A 6,000-nucleotide genomic window follows, 5' to 3' on the forward strand; every position below is an offset into this window, starting at 1 on the left:
TTTTCCTCACTCAAGGAAGGAAAATCAAAAAAATACCTATTTGGTGATACCTGTAATCCATAAAATGAGAGACACACTAGGACAAAATTTGATGTTGATGGTAAAGAAAAGATATGCAAATAAAAAATTGTATCAATAGGGTCTATTGACATATACCTGGTGATCCATGTGACTATGCAAGATCCTAGTCAAAGGCATTGAATAGCTTGCACATGTAAATTATTTATCTTAAGTTAGCCAAAAATTTGGTCTAATTAATGTGTATATCTAAAAAAATATTGGACATGTTGTACTTAATGTTTATATCTACACATATGGTTTTGAAAGAAAAAGTTGGTCACCTCGCTTATCAAATTCACCCATATTGTAATGAATGAAAAGTTGTTTGCTTACAATGCTCTATAAACTACAAATTACATAGAAGACAAAAATTACATGATGCATTCATCAAAATCAAACAAAATTTCTATAAATAAAAATCATGACCCCATCATACATAACATTGATTATACCTTGACTGACATTTCATTGATCATGGCATTGATCATCATCTTCATCCATGTCATCATCATCACCATCATCACACTTGTCACTTTGATCATCATCGTCACCACCACCATCTTCATTGCCATCATCATCATCTTCATCACCATTATCATGACCATCATCATCATGACCATCCTCACCATGATCATCACCATCTTCATTAGCATGATCATTGTCATTGTCGTTGTTGTCATCATCATCATCATCATCATTATCATCAGCATGACTAGAATCATCATCATCTTCTTCTCCTTCATCATTGGGTAACAGTAATTCATAATCATCATTTACTTCATCTTGTGATTCTTTAGTATCCTCTTCTTCCATCACATTATACTTTACCAGCCTTCCTCTTGGATCATGTCTAACAACAAATGACCAACCTAGTTTGTGTGGAATGCCAAAGTAAAACACTTGCTCACATTGGCTTGGAAGAACAAAGTGCTCATCTCCAACTAGTTCAAATAACCTTGTAATAATCATTGTAAATCCATTATCATGTTCAATAACAGTCCTATCAGGATCATTTCAATTTAGCCATAGCTTGTACCATTTGATGAAAAATATAACTAATTTGAATGAATCAAAGTTGCACTCAAGTATATCATCCAAAATGCTATAGTATCAATTTTTAGTTTTTTGAGGATGTATGTCAGTTATATATGAAATATTGGTGACCGCAAAGACTGCACTTATCCCAAAATCACAAGTTTTCTTCATTTCATCTAACTTTTTTATGTGAAATTTACATATTTGATTAAAGAGAAGATTGAGAAGAAGATTTGATTCAAGGCTCTACAAGTAATAGAACCTTGAAAAGTCTTAGTTAGATACAAAATTTGTAGGGTAGTCCCAATTAGGGGTTCCTCATGGGAGGATTTTCACTTTTGTGACCTCATTACTGGATCCTTTTCCATTATTTGTTTTTGGATCTAATGTTATAAATCCTTATCAAAAAGATGGGAGAATGTTAGACAAGATATTACAAAGAATGGGAATATATCAAAAAGTAATATAATATGTGGGGAAAGTTCCAGTTGATGAAACTTGGTGCATAGAAACATATCACTATCTTTACTACAACAATGCTTAGGAAGAGCATGGTCTAGAAAGGGAATTCAAATTTTTTTGTGGAAAACTATTGGTTTGGGAAGAAGTATGCCAGTCTAAACCAAAACAAAAACATTTTGAGATAAATGTGATTTCAGTTTAAACCAATTCTATTTCATGAATTGTTGATAGCCATGGGTTATTTATTATTCTTCATTTATTTTAAAGAGAATTTTTATTTTGTATGAGGATAAAAATATTGGTGTGAAGTTACTTCTAAATTTGATGTGTGAAAAAGCATTAGAACTTTAATCAATTACAAAGGGGACATTGTTGTTGAGAGACGATTCACAGTTTGATAAGAAAGGAAGTTGTTGAATTGCTCATAAGAGATAATACAAGAAATTTTTTGCAAGTACTTCAATTGATTCCTCAAGATTTGAATAGGTATATCATTTATAGTAACCTATACCAAAGGAGAAAAAATTATTGAACCCATGTACCAAAATTGGAACCCAATTTGGCAACTTAGATGAAAAGTTAAGCATAATTTAAATACTCCATTTGAGTTGCAAAAAGTAACATCAAGGCTTCAAAATCCAAAATTAATCACCATGATGTAACTAAAGTCAAAGGATGATGACAACTGCCAACTCACAAACTTCATGCATAAATTGAATATAAATTTTGTTATCTTGCATAACCTAAATAATAAAATAGAGTAAAGGATGAAGGATTATCAAAAAATTGTACTTACCCAATAGAGATCCAATGCAACATGAACTAGGAAAAATATGCCCTAAAGACCAAAGAGGGATTCTACGACAATAGAAATAAATCATAAGAAATGAGAGAAAAAGTTAAATTAATTTTTTTTTTAAATCTTGTATAACCTAGAATCGATAAAAGGATAAAGTATTGTTGAAAATTTGTACTTACCCACATTATAAAACCAAATTATAAGATATATAAATAGTGTGAAAATGATATAAGTATGAAAATCATATTGAATTGGGAATGTTAACATGTGGGTGAATAGAGATGTGATACATGAATCATGAGGCACTAAATCTAGCCTCTACTACAACAAATGGGCCAAATTAGGTGTGTAGATTATTATTTAAGACAAGACCTCACAATTTTAAACATAAAGTTGCAAAGCATCAAATCCAATTCCCCATAGCCTCAAGTTTAACCACTAGAGGCCCAAATTTAATGAGGGGACCCCTACATGGAGAAAACTGATCTAATATGGAGGTCTTCAAAATCAAAGATTTGAACTAGAAAAAAGGCAAAAATTTAATAAGGAGGCTACAGGTTCAATAGAAATGAGGTTTTCATTTAATATATGATGGTAAATATTAAAATTAGTAGCCCTGCAAGGAAAGAAATTGATCCAAGATGCCATATCTATATATACAAGGTCACTTTTACACTTCAAAAGAAGTTTGTTCAAGCTGATTGTAGGTACATCTAAGTTTGAACTAGCAAGGCACATATTTTTTATTGTATTGACTATTTTATTACACAACTACATAGAGGGTATGCTACAATTCAACCTACATCATTTTTTCCCCAAGATTTCATGCTACAGTTGGACAAATCTTGGACATTTACTAGGAATTGGGTCTAATTTTAACCACTTATTAACAAATCAAGCTTTGATTTCAATCCCTATCAACATTTACCAACAAGAGGACTATGATTACAAGCATTTACCAAAAAATTAGGGTCTAATTTCATTTATCTTAGACATATATAAGGCTTGAGTTTAATTAAACTAGTCCCACTCTTCAAATTTTGTTCTTCTCACAAAAATGTTGGTATTGTGGATAGAGATCTACAACCATTTTTTTAAAAATATAGTTCTGCAACAACCTCTGTTTCTCAGAGCTCACTCAAACATTTTTCTAGAAATATAGTAAAATTGAATAAAGAGAAGTGTATGAGGTCTAGGATTTGCAAATGATCAAACTTCTAAGTTTTTCATGTCATTAAAGTACTGCACTTGCTAATTTCATAGTCTATTGTTAAAGTTTTAAAGTATGATTTTAGAACTCCAGTAACTATTAACTTTAGAATTTAATTTAAATCTAATAAAAACAAAGAGAAAGCATAGAAATAGGTGGTGGAAATCTAAAGTTCTAGCCAAGTAAAAGAAAGACCCATCAGCAAGGGAGAAGGAAGGAAATTAGAAAACAAAGAAAGGATTAAGGAGCCAAAAATGTTGAAACTTCTAAAGCACAAAGGTTGGCATAATTTAAATCTAGTAAACAAGTATGACTCCTAAATCCACCTTCACCTCCAAATGGGAGCACATTGGCAATACCAATATTGTCTCATTTGACATGAATCCAGTAAGGGACTGATGCAAGTAAGAGTAATCACAATCCCCTAAAGGAAAAACAACTACCCTTCCTAATACCTACTCAAGCTTAGGGTAGATGTGAAATAGTCCTTTTTTCCCCTCACCAACTTCACAACCTCAACTCACCCTATTTTCCAAGTGGTCTAATTAATACACCCAATAACAATCACCCTTACACCTCTTTTCACCTGTATCCTCTAGGATCTTGAGCTACCATATACCCTAATATATCATTCTCCAACCTTCTACAAGGTTTATTGGCCAACTGATAGGTCTAGCACTTCCCAATATCCCAAATTCAAAAGTTGCACTAGGAGGCCTAAAAGAGGCTCATTCCTAGTAGCCCTATTTTGCCAACTTTACACTAAACTTTATAAACTTCCACACAACCACCCAAAATAATTACATAATCTCTTAGCATGTATAAAATCATATCTAAATCTCCAATATTGGGTTAAGATCACAAGTTTACAACCATATCCTACCAAGCCCTAGTTTCTAGGCTTTTCTTGCTTAATAGCACTGTTTGGTCATCTTGGTTGCTTCACTCATAACACCATTTGGATTTTCCTTTACATTATATATTGGAAACATTATACTTCACTATAAACCCAATCCCAATCTTCTAGCACCTAAAATATGGTCTCCAAACTCAATTTCATAGTCTGTCACCACGTAGCAACAAGGAATACATACACCAAAAGTTGTTGTTGGACCCAACACAATAAAAAACCACCAAAAATAGTACCATGGGAGTTTTCCAAGAATTGAAACCTTTCTTTCCACTAAACACTAGGATTTCTCACCATGAGAGTTGAGAGAAATATAATCTTTAGCATTCAAACCCTATCACATTCTAGGGTAAACAACAAGCAATGAAAAAATCATAATTAACAATTTCTTTATCAGGTTCAAATAAATCCATTGCTCCTTTCATTTTTTAAAAAAAGATAAAAACTTTCCAAAATAACTTGAACACTTACTGTCACCCAAGTGGTCAAATAAGGAAGAAAACTACTGACTGTGCATAAATCTGTTGTCAAAGATAAGTTTGTTTATTCATTCCCAATTCGTACATGGTATATTTTTTGCTTACAAAGAGGAAGGTAAAAATATATATATTTCCCCTATCTTTACCTTACAACTTCAACTACCTAAATCAAACCAAAATAAAGTTGACTTTTGAGCTTCCACATTTTGCAAGAACAGTTGCAAAAAAAGTTGCATGCCAAATTTTTTTGGAAATTTTGCAATTTTTACATTTTTTTCCAAAAATAAAACATAAGAATTTCACCAAGCTCGCCTAACTATATGAAAATATTAATATTTATAAAAAATAACATTGATGATTTTTTTGGTCAACTCCCATGTTTGACCACTCATTGACCACCCTTTAACTTTTCTTGTAACCTTAGTAATCATGCAATCTAGATGTCAAAAATGCACAAAAAGAAAATCTAAAATAAATTATGTCAACTTGGACACTTATTTACCTTCACACTCTTCTCCTTTGTGTTTGACTACCTTAATTAGGACCTAGGGCCCTTGCACTAGGGATGGAGTGTATGGAGTCCTCAAATCCAAAGAAATCAAAAAGGTAATTAAGATTGCTATTGTGTGAGCAGTAATCTTCCCACCTACACATTAATGGATAGAATTAGTCTTGGAGAAGGAAATAAACTACAATCCAACTACTAGACAAGTTGTCACACCAAAGGTAAGCATTAGAGTTCTACTTACAACAGATGTTATGAGGATTACTTTCAACATACTAGAGCACAAAATAGGTATTCGTTGCATGGATACATATATTTTGGAGAGAAAAAAGACATCTTTATTGATATACACTTGCAAATATCCAGATTCCATAAGATACTTGTATAACCAACTTCAAATGGATAAATTCCTACATATGGAATCCCATAGATCTTTTGATAGGATATTTAATCCTTGGGACTAGTTTCTTGTCACCTTCAGGTCCTATGTAGATCATTACTTTCCAACAATAAAGATTTTCTACTCTAGCTTATCACCTA

Source organism: Cupressus sempervirens, chromosome 11, assembly GCF_028749045.1.
Source record: "Cupressus sempervirens isolate cs-2001-9-10 chromosome 11, ASM2874904v1, whole genome shotgun sequence".
Taxonomy (NCBI): Eukaryota; Viridiplantae; Streptophyta; class Pinopsida; order Cupressales; family Cupressaceae; genus Cupressus; species Cupressus sempervirens.